This window comes from Lithobates pipiens, unplaced genomic scaffold, assembly GCF_037356315.1.
Source record: "Lithobates pipiens isolate NorthernLeopardFrog02 unplaced genomic scaffold, aLitPip1_a1.2 Scaffold_18, whole genome shotgun sequence".
In the NCBI taxonomy this organism is placed as follows: domain Eukaryota; kingdom Metazoa; phylum Chordata; class Amphibia; order Anura; family Ranidae; genus Lithobates; species Lithobates pipiens.
Genome location: NW_027507758.1, coordinates 30,350,673 through 30,371,250, shown reverse-complemented (window position 1 = coordinate 30,371,250; position 20,578 = coordinate 30,350,673). Strand labels below are relative to the sequence as shown.

Sequence of the window (20,578 nt, the reverse complement as noted above, 5' to 3'; positions counted from 1 at the left end):
GCGCGACACATGCAGACTTCTGCGGCCATTTGAGGAGATCACCAAACTGGTCAGTCGCAGCCATGGCGCCATCAGTGACATGGTACCTTATGCCTTCTTTCTGGAGCGTGCATTGCGTCGTGTCATTGATCAGGCTGTGGAGGAGCAGGAGCGGGAAGATGAGGAAGTCGCAATGCTGGATGAATTCCCAGGGGGGGCTACTCTATCTGAGACAAGTCAACAACAGGAGTCTGATGAGGAGTCAGAGGAGGATGGTGCCGGGGCGGATGAGCAGGAGCAAGAAGAGCATGCTTTAAACCTTTCTGGGATCCCTGTTGTGCGAGGATGGGGAGAGGAGAATGAAGAGGACGACATTATCCTGGATGATGAGCAGGAGCCAGGCCACCACACCGCTTCCACTTTAGTGCAAATGGGGGCCTTCATGCTCCAGTGTTTTAATAGGGACCCCCGTATAAAAAGCATGAGGGTCAAGGACCAGTACTGGGTGGCAACGTACTTAGACCCCCGGTACAAACACAAAATGGCGGAAATGTTACCGCCGTCGCAGAGGGCTGTCAGAATGCAGCACTTCCAGGCCTTGCTTCGAGAAATGCTGCATTCTGCTTTTGCGTGCGCTGGCAGAGGAGCAATTCCCACTCCCAGAGAAGGATTTGCGGGTACCAATCCAACAGCGCCTGCAAGAAGAGGCCGGTTTGAAGATGTGTTGGTGACTTCGGATATGAGGTCATTCTTTCAGCCGACCCATCGACAGGTGTCATCCGGATCCAGCATCAGGGAACGCCTAGACCGTCAGGTGTCCGACTACATTGGGTTAACGGCCGATGTGGACGCTCTGAGGAGTGATGAACCCCTAGACTACTGGGTGGGCAGGCTTGACCTCTGGCCAGAGCTTGCCCAATTTGCAATCGAACTGTTGGCTTGCCCCTCATCCAGTGTCCTGTCCGAAAGGACGTTCAGCGCAGCAGGGGGGATTGTGACCGATAAGCGTACTCGCCTAGCTCACCACAGTGTTAACTACCTCACATTTCTAAAAATGAATGAGGCATGGATCTCGGAGGAATTCAACACATGTGATCAGTAGACCATGTATATGTCTATAAACAATTTTTGGAATCAAGCACACAGACCTTCTTAATTCATTTGGCTCACTTCCCTGACCCAAAAAAGCACACCGTACTATATGCCCCTACCCTCCTCTTTGAAGAGGTTGAGCGGTGTCATATTTCTACTGGGGCTGCTTATTATGAGGGGTTCCCACCATCCCTGTGCTGTGCTGACTTCCTCCTGGGTGTTCTTATTATGAGGGGCTCCCACCATCCCTGTGCTGTGCTGACTTCCTCCTGGGGGTTCTTATTATGAGGGGATCACACCATCCCTGTGCTGTGCTGACTTCCTCCTGGGGCTGCTTACGGTGCTGCTGTCAGCGCTGTATGTCACGGAGCTGCTGTCAGCGCTGTATGTCACGGAGCTGCTGTCAGCGCTGTATGTCACGGAGCTGCTGTCAGCGCTGTATGTCACGGAGCTGCTGTCAGCGCTGTATGTCACGGAGCTGCTGTCAGCGCTGTATGTCACGGAGCTGCTGTCAGCGCTGTATGTCACGGAGCTGCTGTCAGCGCTGTATGTCACGGAGCTGCTGTCAGCGCTGTATGTCACGGAGCTGCTGTCAGCGCTGTATGTCACGGTGCTGCTGTCAGCGCTGTATGTCACGGAGCTGCTGTCAGCGCTGTATGTCACGGAGCTGCTGTCAGTGCTGTATGTCACGGAGCTGCTGTCAGCGCTGTATGTCACGGAGCTGCTGTCAGCGCTGTATGTCACGGAGCTGCTGTCAGCGCTGTATGTCACGGTGCTGCTGTCAGCGCTGTATGTCACGGAGCTGCTGTCAGCGCTGTATGTCACGGAGCTGCTGTCAGCGCTGTATGTCACGGAGCTGCTGTCAGCGCTGTATGTCACGGAGCTGCTGTCAGCGCTGTATGTCACGGAGCTGCTGTCAGCGCTGTATGTCACGGTGCTGATGTCAGTGCTCTGTATTACGGTGCTGCTGTCAGTGCTCTGTATCTCCTGCACCCTCTTGTTTGCCTACCCTGGTCCCTGACCTTCCCTCTCCTCCATTGCCTTCATTAGCTCCATAGTCCTGAATTGTCAGAACAATTTCCCAAATAAAAAAAAAATGCTTGTAGTTATCGATCCCAAATTCACCTCATACATGTATTATGCTATTGTCCAGGTGGTGGGACTACGTGCTACCCCCTAATAATTACCCCGTGGCCGCAAATTCGACCTAAAGGTTTGCGAAATTCGCCTCCCATTGAAGTCAATGGAGCCCGCGGCGAACGGTCGTTTTCGCGAACGTTTGTGTCCGTTCGCGTTTCGCGTTCGCGAAACGTCCCGTCGGAAGTTCGTCCATCACTACTCACTACTTTACATTGTAGCAAAGTGTCATTTCTTCAGTGTTGTCACATGAAAAGATAGAATAAAATATTCACAAAAATGTGAGGGGTGTACTCACTATGAACTATTTTCAGATACTGTACATGTAAAAATCATAATCTTTTTGTTAGATATATATATATATAAATATATTAATTAGCAGACACCCTAGGCAATAAAATGATGGTCGTTGCAACTTTTTATGTCACACGGTATTTGCGCTGCAACTTTTCAAATGCGTTTTTTTTTAAAAACTGTTTCGTTTTAGCGGCGCATTACCGGAGCTGTGCGGGCGGGAGCGGGGCTCTTTTAACCCCAAAGAGGGGGTTAGCAAGGGGTTAACGGTGCCCAAAAAGTTCTTGATTTCAATGGCAGGGGCGGTTTAGGAGCGGCGCATACACCGTTCCCGCACTGCCCAAATACGCTGCTTGCAGGACTTTTTTTTCTCCCGTCCTGTAAGCGCACTGCCCCATTGTGAAAGTAATCAGACTTTGGAGCTGGGGAGGCTTAAGAGGCGCTTTACAGGCGCTATTTTTAGCGATAAAACGCCTGAAAAGCGCATTCAGTGCGAAAGGGGTCTAAGGCAAAACATTTTAACTAGTAGGACAATCACAATTCTCTTGTTTCCATCATGCATTGGGATGTAACTGAAGTCTTTGACTTTTGCAAACTTTTAAATATCTGAAGAACAAAAAAAAAAAAAAAACATGACATTTGTGTGACCTAACAAAATTCCAATCAGCACAATATAATATGCTGAAACGCCGTGCCCACGGAAGACAAAGGCACTAATTTTAATGGTACTTGAATCATTTTTTTTTTTTTTTAAACAGTCTCATGTGTACCGGAAGCCTAATTATCTTCAAACCATTAAATGTGATTGTGCGCTGCAGAAAATTTCCTGTGCGCGTCCAAAGTGTGTGTATATTATATCATTAAATAATCTGAAGTCCGCTGCTGGCCATTTTAATGATTGCATCATTTTTTTTTTTTTCAGTTAACAAAGAGAACAATGTTTACATTTTTTTTCACAAGGAAAAAGCATTGGCTGGCAAGGTAAAGATAAGAGACAGAACAATTGTTCTTATGGGAAAGTCAATGTCCATGTACTTTGCACACACAAGTGGAAATTAACACATTCAGCAGACGTTAAATATTATTCTAGTGGTCGGAATGCGGGTACAAAGCCTTGGAGTTTTCTGGCGTTGTCATGTGACCCGTTCAGTCCTCTGCATCGGCTCGGCTATTTTTTATTTTTTTTGGTCATGATTAAACTAACTTTTCAAAGGAGTAGAATAATTCCGAAAATGTGTATTGGTAAGCGGTAGGAGAAGAAAAAATGCAATTTCAACAGAAATTTTATATCTTCAAAATCTGTATATTAAAATATGTTTTAAATGAAAGTAGCAATTTTCAGACTTACAATATTTTGAGTCTAAGAACATAATCAGAAATGTTGTCATCGGAAAAAGGTTTTGGTGGATGTTTCTGATGGCGTGAGAAATGTTTGTATTTTTGTTTGTTGCTCTGTCTCCATCAGTGGTGGCTGGTGCTCAAAATTTTTGGGGGGGCACAAACTGAAAAATTCTGAAAAAAAACCCCATCAATTGCAGCCTCACTGTGCCCATCAAACGCAGCCACTGTGCCTATCAATTGCCGCCACTGTGCCATGAAACGCAGCCACTGTGCCCATCAAACGCAGCCACTGTGCCCATCAAATGTCGCCACTGTGCTATCAAATGCAGTCACTGTACTATATCAAATTCTCCCACTGTGCCATCAAATGCTGCCACTGTGCCCCATCAAATACAGCTACTGTGCCCATCTTATGCAGCCACTGTGCCCCATCAAATGCAGCCACTGTAAGCATACAAAGACATTTTGGACAGTTTCATGCTCCTAACTTTGTGGGAACACTTTGGGGATGGTCCCTTCCTGTTCCAACATGACTGCGCACCAGTGCACAAAGCAAGGTCCATAAAGACATGGACTCACTCATCCATGTCTTCTTTGCTTTGTACACTGGTAAGCAGTCATGTTGGAACAAGAAGGGGCCAACCCCAAAAAGTTGGGAGCATGAAATTGTCCAAAATGTCTTGGTATGCTGAAGCCTTAAGCCCTTGTACACACGGTCGGACATTCCGACAACAAAATCCGTCGGATTTTGTCCGACGGATTTTGTCCGGAACTGGTGTTGCATACACACGGTCGGACAAAGTTGTCGGAAAATCTGATCGTCCAGAACGTGGTGACGTTATTTCGTTACGACGGGACTGCGTTCAGGCTAGTAGCCAATAGCTTTGGTCTAGGAATTTGATCTGAGCATGCGTGGCACTTTGTCCGATCGGAATTCTCTACAAACGATAGGACAAAGTCCCATCGGACCATGTTGTCGGAAAAGTTTATAGCCCAGCTCTAAAACTTTGTCGGTTGGATATTCCGACGGAAACAGTCCGATGGAGCCCACACACGGTCGGATTATCCGATAACACGGTCTGATTAGACATTTTCAGTCGAAATGTCCGACCGTGTGTACAAGGGCTAAGAGTTCCCTTCACCTGAACTAAGGGGCCAAGCCCAACCTCTGAGAAACAACCTCACACCATAAACCCCCCTCCACCAACAAATGATTTGGACCAGTGCACAAAGCAAGGTCCATAAAGACATGGATGAGCGAGTTTTAGGTGGAGGAACTTGACTGACCTACACAGAGTCCTGACCTCAACCCGATAGAACACCTTAGGGATAATTTAGAGCGGAGACTGCAAGCCAGGCATTCTCGTCCACATCAGTGCCTGACCTCACAAATGCGCTTCTGGAAGAATGGTCAAACATTCCCATAGACACACTCCTAAACCTTGTGGACGGCCTTCCCAGAAGAGTTGAAGCTGTTATAGCTGTAAAGGGTGGGCCAACTCTAAATTGAACCCTACAGACTAAGACTGGGATGCCATTAAAGTTCATGTGCGTGTAAAGGCAGGTGTCCTAATACTTTTTGGTAATATAGTGTATGTCAGTGGATGCATTCATAATTAGTAATAGAGTTACAGTACAAAGAATTGTGCATTTTGCAGTTAACATCTGCATGCCATCAGACATGGGCTGTCTGCTTAAAGACTGCTGACTTAATCTAATCAGTGTTTTTCTCCAAAGCTTTTAAAGATATTTATTGTCTTAGAAACATACACCAACGAGGCTCCATTAAAAAAAAGTATTTGGATCTTAAATTTGCAATGGATTTGGAAACCCAGAAATTACTCCGTGATTAATGGGTGTATAAAGGGAGCGCAAACACATATTTTTATAGAAGTTCTCAGATGATAAAATGTATTTTAGAACCCAAAGTCAAACTGAGCTCCTTTGTAGTTTTGTATCAGTCGGGGAGGGTTAGTATTTCTGTTAAGTTTTAAACTTTAGCTCATATAAAGGAGATGTTTTCAGATTTTAAATGCTCTCTGAGATTTGTATTATTTCTGTTTATCTGTACAGGAAATAAAGCTAAATATCTCTCATGGGGACCCAGTTAGCAATGAAAGTTATCATAAACCTTCCTCACTCTACTAGCTAGAAAAATCATTTTTTATTGCTACAGGTGTTTTTTGTTGGAGATAAAACTACAGGCAAATATTTAACAAAAAACGTGCTTATATATTTAATGAAATATATATTTTTTTCTTTTTTTAGTTTTGTCTTAAGGAGAAAATGCGTTAACATGATTTCTCACCATATGGGACAGACCATAGCTTTAGTGCAAGTGAAGCCAGGACAACAAGGTACCCAACAGATGGAAGGACAACCAACTGTTTATCATCGAAAAAAAAATAAGAATTTTGCCAGAATTCATTCCTGTTTTCTAGCCTGTCCTAGAAAAATTACATCTGGAAACTTGCTTGGTTTGACCTATGCATCCAGTTTGCATTGCTTTGCCATTTTAAGAATATGTTACCCCAATATTTCCTATTCTTCCTGACGACGTCATCACGACGAAACGTACGTTGGGGCACATCCCGGTCACGTGTTTTATCTGAACTTCCGGTTTCCCAGTCCCAGGGGGTGGAACGCACGCTGATCACAGACAGCGGAAGTGGCACGGCCAGTTCACAATCTACCCGGTCTGACATGCCCATTTCCCTCCAGTGCCGAGGCAAGGCACTTTTTAAAGTAAGAGGCCATTTGGCTGTTTTGTTTTACATTTATACTTTTAAATAAAACGATATCATGCTATGGTCCCACTCTCTCTATTTTTTCTGAGCAACTGTGGATTGAAGTATAACTCATAGCATACCCTAGCAGGATTTTCCCATCAAAGGCGGCAGTTCCTCAATCTGTCAAAGCTTCACCTGATCTGTCTTTGTAATAAAGGGGTCATGGTGAGTTGGTAAGTAGGCTACTTACCATATATCCACCGGGTGTCGTGTTTACTTTCTATTGATACTTCCAAGTGGTGATGGTGTATAGAACTGACTCTCTTCAGTTTTTATCTTCTTCAGCATATGGACATTTTGGTTATTTTATGTATCTGATGATTTGATGTTATTCATTTAACACATCATTGTATTTTTTCAAATATATTTGTTGTTTGTACTTTAATATGTGTACTATGTATTGAGACATCACTGTTTCCCTATTAGACACTAGTGCACTTTATTTGTCACGAATTTCATTATTTGTGCATATTGTTTTTATAGCGCCCCCTTACCACTTACAACCCACATTTCACAAAGTCAGCATATTGCACTTTGAGGGGTGCAGCTTTTCACATATTCCCTATAGTTAGTCCAAGCACGGGGTTACATTAATTTCTTGTCTTCACTTATTCTGGATATATGCCTGCTGTACCATGTGCTTGCATGAAAAAGTCTCTGTTCTGTTTGTATTACTTCCTCTGTATGAAATCCTTGGTGTTCCTGCCAGTCCCTCTGCTCTCATATTTAAAACTGACCAAACTAGGCATGAGAACACAGCATGGTCAGTTGTCTGTGCTGGGAACTCAGTTTGCTCTCCTCCAATGATTAGACTTGTGCTGACCTTTAAAGAACAGCTGTTCACTGGGAAGATCAGTGTACTGCTGTTTCTATCCCCTAGCTCTTTGACCTCCTTATGCAGAGGGTATGTGATCACTTATTATATGTATACACAACATTTTGCCTTTTATTTCTATTTTAAACAAAAATGGGCTGTTTTACAATGTAATGGTTCTCATATATGGTAAATCTGGTTTAAAGTTGTGCATAGATTGGGCAACACAAAGTATATTGTGTTTTCATATTTTTGTTATTTATCATTAACAGGATGCTGTCACTATACGTCCAAGTGTCAGAGTTGCTTATTTTCACATGCTTCCAACATGTTGGGGCATGTATTTTGTATGCTTTTTTTTTTTTTTCTGGAGAAAAGGGGATATTCTAGTAGTTTGTTGGTTGCATTGAAGAGCAGTCTGTGAAGGTCGTGTGCTCTGGCAATGTGAGAGATCAAAGAAAGATGTCTCACCAGCCATCTCTAAAGCTGAGGCATCTGCTTGTCTATGGCCAACCTTGCTTGCGTAGCCACAGTGACTTATTGTGCTGCGTACATGAAAGTAAAACATTTTCTCAATGAAAAGCAGCTCACCCCTCTTCCTCTTTACAGTAACACAAATGTTCTTCTGCTATTTATGACAGCTTATCAGTCCATGTGCCACGAGGCAGTTAGATTCTGCTGGTATATCCAATCTCCCTTGGAGGTCTGTGGACATCCTAGAAAAGTAGGAGTAGCACAATGGGCATCTAGTAGATAAAAGCCTTAGAGCATCACTTAGTTTGGATGCGGAAAAAGCCTTTTGATAGGCCAAGCTAACCATTTCTCTTGACCACTATATCGGAATCAAGGGCCCTTTTTCTGAATGCGATTCGTCCCCTACCACACATGTTAAAACGACATACACCCTTTGCCCATGTCCAATGGCACGTGACACATCTGCCCACTTCCCTCCTCCTCATTGCTTTATGTGTGGAACCTCTGGCAGCTCATATTAGAAGAAGTCCAGACATACCAGAGTATACACCTGTAAGGACTAGAGAATTTAACATTTCCTTTTTTTGCGGATTATATGCTTCTCACTTTGACTTAAACTCATACCTCACTCCCTTAACTTTACAAAGCTTTGGACTTTTTTTTGTGTAGTTGTCAGGCTTAAGGATCAACCATTCTAAAATGGACTATTGTCTGCCACTCAAAGCATCCCCTCAGACTCTCCACTCTTTGACCAGATATTTCCCATACACTTAGATATCCCATGGTGTTCCAATAAGGTTGTTCAAGCTTCAGGTAGCTAGGGAGGCCTTGCATTTGCAAACTTGCTTAAATACTATCAAGCTACCCACTTACAAGCTTTGGCCTCTTATTTCACTTTACATACATATAACTGATGGACCAAGGTGGGCAAGTTACAGTATGGATCACTCCAGTCCATTCCAACCCAACTCCCAGTTGTGGAACAGCAATATTGTCATGCACCCCTCCCCTAGGCTTCACATCTTGTGAAGTCTTTGGCAAAAAGCAAAATGCTAATTTCCTCTTATGTCTAGCTTTTCCTTACTAACATTTCTTTTCAATCCACAAATTTCAGCCAGCCTGATCCCATGAATGTCCTCACCTTGGATTTCAAAAAACCTTGTTTCAATTTGGCCATTTACGAGTTGACACTAGGACTAGAATATAGCATTCTTTTGCAGCACTTTAAGCCCTTGTACACATGGTCGGAGATTCCGTCGGAATGTGTCCGATCGGAGCGTTTTGTCGGATATCCCGACTGTGTGTGGTCTGCATCGGACTGTTTCCGTCGGAATATCCGTCTGACCAAATTTTCCAACTTGCCGGAAATATTTTCCAACAAAATGCTCCGATCGGACATACTCCGATCATGTGTAGAGAATTCCGATCGGACAAGGTGCCACGCATGCTCAGATCAAATTCCTACACCAAAGCTATTGGCTACGTAGTCCCGTCGTAACGAAATAATGTCATCACGTCGGATTTTCCGACAACTTTGTCCGACCGTGTGTATACAACAGTTTCGGACAAAATCCGACGGATTTGGTTGTCGGAATCTCCGACCGTGTGTACAAGGGCTTAGATAAGTTTGGCCTACCAAAACAAGCATTCTATGACTATTTACAGATTTTCCGGGTGATAACTAACTCATTGCAATTCTTTCAGCTAAGTCTGAGTTTGAGAGGCTATGTTTATCGGATGCCTCCCGACTTAAGGATTTCATATTTGATATCTATAAAATTCTGAACAAGATACCCTTGCAGGATTCTTATAAACACTCCTACATGTTTAAATGGGAAAGGATTTTGGGGCAGGAGATGCCTCTGGAAACCTGGCAAGCAATATGGTCAGCAGGAAAATTCAGTCTGGACCCTTTAAAAAGAAAATATTTATAAAAGTTTTTTTTTACTGGTATCATACTCCAGAAACTTTCCATATCATGTTGTTCATTAGTGATAGGTATTGACGTTGTAAAAAAGACATAGGCTCCCTGCAACATATCTATTGGTACTACTACATTAAACCCTTTTGGGAACACGTCCACTCTCTTGTCAATCTTATCTTTGATACATAGATCGCCTTTAGCCTCAAAATGTATCTTCTGGGCTTACCTCCAACAAAGTTCTTTAAGCAATCTAAAGGCCTGTACACACGATCGGACTTTTTGACAACAAACATGCAAATTAGTTGTTTTAAGGCAACATGCGACCGTGTGTACGCTCCATCGGACAAACATTTTCGGTTTTCATCTGACTTTTGTTGGCTGTGCGAACGGACAAACTTTTCAGCAACATAAGTCCGATGGATCAAAGTCCATTTGTGTGTACACAAAACCATCAGACTTTACAAACACGCATGCTCAGAACCAATGCAAAAGATCAGACAACAATTTCAGGGCCAACGCCCTTTGTACAAAAGTCCACGGGAAAGTTTGTATAACCACTTGCCGACCGCCGCACGACGATGTACGTCAACAGAATGGCACGGGCAGGCATAAGGGCTTACATGTACGTCCTTGCCTGCCCACGGGTCGGGGGCCCAATCGGGCCCCCGCCCGGTGCCTGCGGCGGTCGGTATTCGTTCGGGAGCGATCCCGGACGAGGGGACGGCCATTCAATCATGGCCACCCCCTCGCGATCGCTCCCGACGAATGAAAATGTCCCGTGACATCACTTCCTCTCCTGTAATGTAAACACAGGAGAGGAAGTGATGTATTCTCTCCTCCGTGTCGGTATTTTTCGTTCCGGCACCGAGGAGAGAGGATCGGTGAGTTGCACAAGCACTACACTACACAGTAGAACATGCCAGGCACACTCACACCCCCCCTTTACCCCCCGATCACCCCCAAATTACCCCTGCCCCCCCAGTCACAGTGACACCAATTGCTTTTTTTTTTTGCATTGGTGTCATTTGTGACTGTAATAACTGTTAGGGCAGTTAGGGTTAGCCCCCTTTAGTTCTAATGTGCCCCCCTAACCCCCCCAATAAAGGTTTAACCCCGTGATCACCCCCCCTCGCCAGTGTCACTAAGGCTGGGTTCACATTGCAGCGGTTTATGAGAACGAATGTGATTCGCACCGCACTGCAGTGCAAATCACATCCGATCTCTGTGCGATTCGAGTTCAGCCATACAGATAGTATGGCTGAATTCGTGTCGCACCCGCCGCACCCGCCGCAAATTCGCACGGGACCCATTTTTTGGCCCGCAGCAGAATCGGATCGCATGGGTGTTCACACCATGCGATCCGAGTTTGCAGATCGCACTGCGATATGCGAACTGATCTGGGGGTGTCATTAACATTTCACTGACACTCCCAGCAGTTCGCATAGGGCAGTGTGAACTGCCGCCGGGAGGCATGCGATGCGGGAACCCGCCGCGGATTCATGGCGTTCCCGCATCGCTCCAGTGTGAACCCAGCCTAATAAGCGATCATTTTTCTGATCGCTGTATTAGTGTCACAGGTGACGCTAGTTAGGCAGGTAGGTATTTAGGTTCGCCGCAGCTTTTTATAGCGCCAGGGACCCCCATATACTACCGCATAAAGCCCCCTGATTTCCCCCTAGTTAACCCTTTCACCAGTGATCACCATATAACGGTTACAGGTGACGCTGGTTGGTTAGTTATTTTTTTATAGTTTCAGGGCACCCGCCATTTATTACCTAATAAAGGTTTAACCCCCTGATCACCCGGCGGGTGTCATTTGTGACTGTAATAACTGTTAGGGCAGTTAGGGTTAGCCCCCTTTAGTTCTAAGGTACCCCCCTAACCCCCCCAATAAAGGTTTAACCCCGTGATCACCCCCCGTCGCCAGTGTCACTAAGGCTGGGTTCACATTGCAGCGGTTTATGAGAACGGATGTGATTCGCACCGCACTGCAGTGCAAATCACATCCGATCTCTGTGCGATTCGAGTTCAGCCATACAGATAGTATGGCTGAATTCGTGTCGCACCCGCCGCAAACTCGCACGGGACCCTTTTTTTGGTCCGCAGCAGAATCGGATCGCATGGGTGTTCACACCATGCGATCCGAGTTTGCAGATCGCACTGCGATATGCGAACTGATCTGGGGGTGTCATTAACATTTCACTGACACTCCCAGCAGTTCGCATAGGGCAGTGTGAACTGCCGCCGGGAGGCATGTGATGCGGGAACCCGCCGCGCATTCGTGGCGTTCCCACATCGCTCCAGTGTGAACCCAGCCTAATAAGCGATCGTTTTTCTGATCACTGTATTAGTGTCACAGGTGACGCTAGTTAGGCAGGTAGGTATTTAGGTTCGCCGCAGCTTTTTATAGCGCCAGGGACCCCCATATACTACCGCATAAAGCCCCCTGATTGCCCCCTAGTTAACCCTTTCACCAGTGATCACCATATAACTGTTACAGGTGATGCTGGTTGGTTAGTTATTTTTTTTATAGTTTCAGGGCACCCGCCATTTATTACCTAGTCTCACTAGTGTACCCCTAAATTTAGGGGTGTCTACTTTCCAAAATGGGGTCATTTGGGGGGGGTTTGTGCCATCTTGGCATTTTATGGCCTTCAAAACTGTAACGCCCTTAGAAAGCCTGAAGGCGGTGCTTGGTTTTCGGGGCCCCGTACGCGGCTAGGCTCCCAAAAAGTCCCACATATGTGGTATCCCCGTACTCAGGAGAAGCAGCAGAATTTATTTTGGGGTGTCATTTCACATATGCCCATGGCATGCGTGAGCAATATATCATTTAGTGACAACTTTGTGAAAAAAAAAAAAAAAGTTTGTAATTTTCCCGCAACTTGTGGCAAAATATAAAATATTCCATGGACTCAACATGCCTCTCAGCAAATAGCTTGGGGTGTCTACTTTCTAAAATGGGGTCATTTGTGGGGGTTTTGTGCCATCTTGGCATTTTATGGCCTTGCAAAACTGTATTAGGTAGTGAGGAGTGAAGTCAAATATTTACGCCCTTAGAAAACCTGAAGGCGGTTCTTGGTTTTCGGGGCCCCGTACGCGGCTAGGCTCCCAAAAAGTCCCACATATGTGGTATCCCCGTACTCAGGAGAAGCAGCAGAATTTATTTTGGGGTGTCATTTCACATATGCCCATAGCATGTGTGAGCAATATATCATTTAGTGACAACTTTGTGAAAAAAAAAAAAAAAAAAATTAAAGTTTGTAATTTTCCCGCAACTTGTGGCAAAATATAAAATATTCCATGGACTCAAAATGCCTCTCAGCAAATAGCTTGGGGTGTCTACTTTCTAAAATTGGGTCATTTGTGGGGGTTTTGTGCCATCTTGGCATTTTATGGCCTTCAAAACTGTAATAGGTAGTGAGAAGTGAAATCAAAAATTTACGCCCTTAGAAAGCCTGAAGGCGGTGCTTGGTTTTCGGGGCCCCGTACGCGGCTAGGCTCCCAAAAAGTCCCACATATGTGGTATCCCCGTACTCAGGAGAAGCAGCAGAATTTATTTTGGGGTGTCATTTCACATATGCCCATAGCATGTGTGAGCAATATATCATTTAGTGACAACTTTGTGTAAAAAAAAAAAAAAAAATTATTTTTTGTCATTATTCAATCGCTTGAGGCAAAAAAATAAAATATTCAATGGGCTCAACATGCCACTTATCAATTTCCTTAGGGTGTCTACTTTCCAAAATGGGGTCATTTGGGGGGGTTTTGTACTGCCCTGCCATTTTAGCACCTCAAGAAATGAGATAGGCAGTCGTAAACTAAAAGCTGCGTAAATTCCAGAAAACGTACCTTAGTTTGTAGATGTGACAACTTTTGCGCAAACCAATAAATATACAATTATTGACTTTTTTTTTTACCAAAGACATGTGGCTGAATACATTTTGGCCTAAATGTATGACTAAAATTGAGTTTATTGGATTTTTCTAATAACAAAAAGTAGAAAATATCATTTTTTTTCAAAATTTGCGGTCTTTTTACGTTTATATCGCAAAAAATAAAAATCGCAGAGGCAATCAAATACCATCAAAAGAAAGCTCTATTTGTGGGAAGAAAAGGACGCAAATTTTGTTTGGGTACAACATTGCATGACCGCGCAATTACCAGTTAAAGCAGCGCAGTGCCAAATTGTAAAAAGACCTCTGGTCATTTACCAGCAAAATGGTCCGGTCTGAAGGTGGATAAAGTCCGATCGTGTGTATGAGGCTGAAGAGATTTCTATCTCATATACTCACAGGAGATAATCAGACGTAGAACCTGAAGTTGAGGAAGGAAACTACAAGTGCAGATGTGATCTATGGTAAAACAGAGAAGTCATCTATGGTCCGCAGGGACTCATTCTAGTATGTAGATATGAGTTACCTTGTATGCAAACTACTGTATTTTAGATACATCTAAAATTATCCACTGGGCTGTGGGATCAGTACTGGAAAATTGTCCAAAAACTGCCCAGTAATGCAATCCACAGGCACTTCACAGATGTTTTTGATTTACTGCTTATCATCAACACTTATTTTTAAAGTTCTGCCACATTCCACTATTCAATGTCCGTAGAACATAGTAAACATCTTCATTGCTGGTAAAGTACTTATGCAACAAAAGAGTGAGAGTATTCCCAGTAGAACTGCAAAAAATGATATAGAAGTTAATCATTGCTTTAAACTGTCTGCCCACCTTTTGTTAATAACACAAACCCTGGATGAAATTGCAATGGGTGGCTCATTGGGTAGGTCCTCACTTCCAGATTAAAAACTACTATTTATTACAGGTGTTTATATTGCGATGTCAATTTATGCAGCACGTTACATATTTATTATACATCCAGAATACCGATCAGTCCCTGCCCTCAAGGAGCTTACAAGCTAAGGTCCTCAACGAACATTCATACATACATATACTAGGGTCAATTTGACATAAGCCAATTAAACGAACAACATGTCTTTGGAGTGTGTGAGGAAACTGGAGTACTCAGAAGAAACCCATGGAGAACATGCAGACTTCAGGCAGGTAGTGCCATGGTTGAGTTTCAAACGGACACCCTGTAGGGGAGGGTGCTGTCTCTAGGCCTTCTTTTGGGGTCCTGGGAAAGCTGGGTGCTCCAAATCCAATAAGTATATGCTTCTGTACTGTTGAGGAGTGCATTCTTGTGGAATTTGGGTTCCTAAGCTTTTCGAGGATCCTATGAGAAGATCCAGTGATGTCATCCTTGCCTTGATGAACCCTGTGGAATATTTTTTATTATTTTTTCCTTGTGCTTGAAAACATTTTTTTTCTCTTTAACCTTTTATTTTTCAAATGCGGGTGGGGGGGTGGGGGTTCTGGTGGTGGGGTGTTACCTAATAAGTAGATTGTTGTGCAAGGTCTGCTTTAAAGTGCAACAGCAGGTAGCAAATGAAATTAGTCAGTGGATTTCTAATGGTATCCAAAAAACCCAATGTGCTAATATATATACAGTACATCATCTTACCTTCACTATATACAGTATATCATTTTTATACAGTGGTGTGAAAAAGTGTTTGCCCCCTTCCTCATTTCCTGTTCCTTTGCATGTTTGTCACACTTAAGTGTTTCGGAACATCAAACCAATTTAAACAATAGTCAAGGACAACACAAGTAAACACAAAATGCAATTTGTAAATGAAGGTGTTTATTATTAAAGGTGAAAAAAAATCCAAACCATCATGGCCCTGTGTGAAAAAGTGATTGCCCCCCTTGTTAAAACATACTATAACTGTGGTTGTCCACACCTGAGTTCAATTTCTCTAGCCACACCCAGGCCTGATTATTGCCACACCTGTTCACAATCAAGGCATCACTTAAATAGGAGCTGCTTGACACAGTAAGGTCCACCAGAAGATCCTTAAAAGCTACACATCATGCCGAGACCCAAAGAAATTCAGGAACAATTGAGAAAGAAAGTAATTGAGATCTATCAGTCTGGAAAGGGTTATAAAGTGATTTCCAAAGCTTTGGGAATCCAGCGAACCACAGTGAGAGCCATTATCCACAAATGGCGAAGACATGGAACAGTGGTGAACCTTCCCAGGAGTGGCCGGCCGCCCAAAATTACCCCAAGAGCGCAGTGACGACTCATCCAAGAGGTCACAAAAGACCCCACAACAACGTCCAAGGAACTGCAGGCCTCACTTGCCTCAGTTAAGGTCAGCGTTCATGCCTCCACCATCAGGAAAAGACTGGGCAAAAATGGCCTGCATGGCAGAGTTCCAAGGAGAAAACCACTGCTGAGCAAAAAGAACATCAAAGCTCGTCTCAATTTCTCCACAACACATCTTGATGATCCCCAAGACTTTTGGGACAACATTCTGTGGACCGATGAGACAAAAGTGGAACTCTTTGGAAGGTGTGTGTCCAAGTATATCTGGCGTAGAAGGAACACTGCATTTCAGAAAAAGAACATTATACTAACAGTAAAATATGGTGGTGGTAGTGTGATGGTCTGGGGCTGTTTTGCTGCTTCAGGACCTGGAAGACTTGCCGTGATAAAAGGAACTATGAATTCTGCTGTCTACCAAGAGATCCTGAAGGAGAATGTCCGACCATCTGTTTGTGTACTCAAGCTGAAACGAACTTGGGTTCTGCAGCAGGACAATGATCCTAAACACACCAGCAAGTCCACCACCGAATGGCTGAAGAAAAACAAAATGAAGACTTTGGAGTGGCCTAGCCAAAGTCCTGACCTGAATCCTATTGAGATGTTGTGGTATGACCTTAAAAAGGCCGTTCATGCTCGAAAACCCTCTAATGTAACTGAATTAGGACAATTCTGCAAAGATGAGTGGGCCAAAATTCCTCCAGGACGCTGTAAAAGCCTCATTGCACGTTATCCCAAACGCTTGGTTGCAGTTGTTGCTGCTAAGGGTGGCCCAACCAGTTATTAGGTTTAGGGGGCAATCACTTTTTCACACAGGGTCATGATGGTTTGGATTTTTTTTCACCTTTAATAATAAACACCTTCATTTACCAATTGCATTTTGTGTTTACTTGTGTTGTCCTTGACTATTGTTTAAATTGGTTTGATGTTCCGAAACACTTAAGTGTGACAAACATGCAAAGGAACAGGAAATGAGGAAGGGGGCAAACACTTTTTCACACCACTGTATAATATACAAGTTTCTGACAATGCTCCTGGTTGGGTGGGACTGTAGCTTCTTTTCATATGATACTATGCTACATAGCTCCCTTTTCATTTTCCAGTATGTTGGGATGACCCTGCAGTGGGCTAAAAGAGAGAGCAGGTGGGGAACATTTTGCCTGCAACACTCAAGTCTCTACAGCAAGGTTTCTCAACCAGGGTTCTATGGAACCCTAGGCTTCCATCAGAGGTTGCTAGTGGTTCATTGAGCTATGTGCAATGTCTGCCTCTCAGATAAGTTCCCATTGACACCATTGATCTTTTTAGCTATCTGTAATGGGGTAATTCTTTCCAATGACCATAAGTGCAAGGAGCATTCTTCCCAATGACCACAAGTGTAAGGAGAATTCTTCCCACTGACCATCACACTAATGTATCATGGCTTGTAGATATAATCATTTTTAGCAGGGGTTCCCTGAGACAAAGTTATTTCGAGGGTTCCTCTGTGTTGAACAACTTGAGAAAAGCCTCTCTACAGGGAATTACAGTAGCTAAATTGAAGCAGATGAATTTCAAAGATCGGTCGGATCATGCCCCAGTAAGTACCTTAGTGTATACCATATGAAGGTGGTTTGCAGTAAGATAGCATTAGGATAGCATGCCACAGTACATATGTTATTAGCACATTCACAGTGCTGTCATCACAACTTTAAATTATTATTTGCACTTGGACTATGCAGGCAAACACTTAAATGGTGTTGGTGCCTCTGATTGCTCATTAGGACATAAAATTAAACAGGAAATTGGAAAAAAAATAATCATTATAGGTGTCGTTTCAGGCAGGATCCCACTTGTGCTACAATTAAGATAGCTTTATGCTGTGTTTTAAAATTCCACCGGTTAATGAGACTCTATATATATGTGCAGCTGCTGCTTCATGTAAATTGAAATTATGAATCCCATTAGAAGTGGGAGCTCGTAATTTGTTTAAGTCATTTTTTGGTAATGACTCATCATCTACTGTATGGAAGCAATACATCTTCAGCTGAGCACATGCCACCTCTCCTGAATGTCTGGAAGCTGTACAAGATCCACAACAAAAGTTGCAGAGGGCCCCTATGAATAGAAATAACTTAGAACTCCTTTACCAGTCATTGTAGTTGCTCCTTGTATGCACAGATTGTTTCCTTCAGGAGCTCACTATACGCTTCAAGTATACTGTATCTACAAATGCATTTACCAGTTTTCTTTCTTTCCCCTGCTGTATTTCTCTATTATCCATCCATTTACGCTACAGATGTATCCTTACCACTTGTAGTCACCCCAAAAAAGCACCAAAACAACCATCTTGAGCATCCAATTGATTTGACTATTTCCACAAATGGTGATATAGCCAATGTATTTCGAGGGCCAGAGAATCCCCCTTCACCAGGGATTATTTTTAAAGCCCCGATCATGGGGTATTCCCTGACCCCCAAAACACATAGGTATCTCTTTGCATTTTGTGGATATATCAAAATCATTCAGGCTCTCAAGACATTTTTTTGTATGACTACGTGAGGACATCTCAGATTGGGTGGTCCCCATCTTTTCGGAGGTCCTCTTTTGTAAAGAGCTGCCAAACCCAAGCCATTGGGTTCAACTAAAGGCTTGTTTCTTATTTTGAAATAATCAGTCTCCAGGGTCTCAGTTTTACATTTTTATTTTAGAGGTTAGCACCAGTACCATCGATACTTCTTTAACTTTACCAAGAATATCAGCAGGCCCAGTGTTGTCTTACAGCCAGGGGCGGACATACCATTTGTGCAGCCTGTGGGATTTAGGGGCCAGTGTATACTACCTGCGAGCTAGGAGAATGCTGGAATCTGAGTGGTGTTTACTGGTCAACCCCATTTGCATGTAATAGACCTCAAAAGAGTTCAGTGCATTAAAAAAGGCTGCTATTCTTCCAGAGAAGGACCTAGGGGCTTTGGCCTGAGAGGCAAGCACAGCCAACTAGCTCTAGTAAAGTTGAAATTGCAGCACACTGCAGTGGCATTGGGTGATCATGTTGACATTTGCGTTTACTGCGCAAGCATCGAATACTCAACCAAAATCAGCACAATGCCATTCAAATTTTTCAAAGCTGTGGAAAAAGGTCAGTGTTTTGCTAATCTATGCCCTCATCAAGCCAACTTAGTCTTATTTTAATGCTACCCTAAGAATCTTTTACAAAGGAGAATTAAGCTCTTCCAAAGCAGAAAGCATACATTCTCTTTAATCTTTTTTTTTTTTTAACAGGTACGTTATTATTTGTTTCCCTTAGGATAAACATGATGTATAATTTAACAGTGCAATACTGTCAGGGCTGGCTTAGCCCTTCCTTCTCTGGGCTGGCTGCTCAGCTGACGGATAATTGCCAGCTCTCATCTCTCTCCACAGTTACCAGCTGTTCCTGATCCTGCTCGTCTGACCTGCCTACTTAAAGATGTCCAGCTCACTTCATCTCTGCCTTCGCCTTGGTTACATCACAAGAAACCATCTCCTGCGGTTCTGTTTAAAGACTGGCTTGCTGACATCCCTTCTGGCTCCTTATCCTGCTTGCTGTTGCTCTACTTGCATCCCTAACTTCTGGCTTGGCTGATTACCCGATCTGGTTATTGAACTCTGGCCTGGCTGACTACTCGATCCAGTTACTGGACTCTGGCTATGCTTTTACTACGCTTTTTCTATTTACCTTTTTATTTTTTTTTAATAAACAAGTGTGATTTAATTGTACTTCTGTCTCAGTCTGATTCATGGTTTCTGACAAATACACATACTTTTTACACAAAGATGAATGTACAAACATTCTTTCAGGTCATAGTATTACAGAAGCATGGTATAAGGTAATGCAGCTACAATAGTTTGAGGAGGATCCAAAAAAGAACCAATTTTTGTGTGGGTCACACTTATGTATCATGGGTTGTACATATAGTAATTTTTAGTAGAGGTTCTCTGAGACCCGAATGTTATTTCAAGGGTTCCTCTGTGTTGAAATGGTTGAGAAAGGCTGCATTAGGGTATACAAGGTATAATGTGCACTACAGAACCAAGACCTCACCAAAAGAAAAAAAATGCCCTGGGACTCGAGAGGGATTTTGGGAGAAAAGGTCCAGGGACTCAAGTGGTTATATTCTGCGAAATAGAAGGAGCAGTGGTTTCTTGAGACCGGAAAAACATTATTTCAAGGGTTTCTCTGCGTTGAAAAGGTTCAGAAAGGCTGCATTAGGGTATAGGTATAATATGCAGAACCAAGAACTCACCAAAAGAAAAAAACGAAAAAGAAGTCCTGGGACTCAAGTGGGATTTTGGGGAAAAAAGGTCCAGGGACTCAAATGGTTACATTCGGTGAAATAGAACAAATCTTTTCAGCAACTGGCTACATAGTCATAAGCTAGAAAAGTAATGTTTCCGACAAGCCTGCTGCATATTTAATTTACAGCCAAGAGAGAACTTCATTCATATTTGCCTTTGTGCTTCCCAAATTAAATTAGCGAGATAGTTGCCTTATGGGATTTTTCTACTGTTATGGAGCACAGTGACTATTCTGAACATCTGAT

At 43.4% G+C, this 20,578-nt stretch overlaps 1 long non-coding RNA gene across 1 annotated transcript in view; it reads left to right on the top strand.

The window, feature by feature from the left end:
• Positions 1-19,754, top strand: part of LOC143990034 (uncharacterized) — a 60,822-nt gene extending 41,068 nt beyond the window's left edge. The window contains exon 2 of the long non-coding RNA XR_013277118.1: positions 19,419-19,754. This is a non-coding gene — a long non-coding RNA (uncharacterized LOC143990034). The remainder of the gene's footprint in view (positions 1-19,418) is intronic.
• The last annotated feature ends 824 nt before the right edge of the window (positions 19,755-20,578 follow it).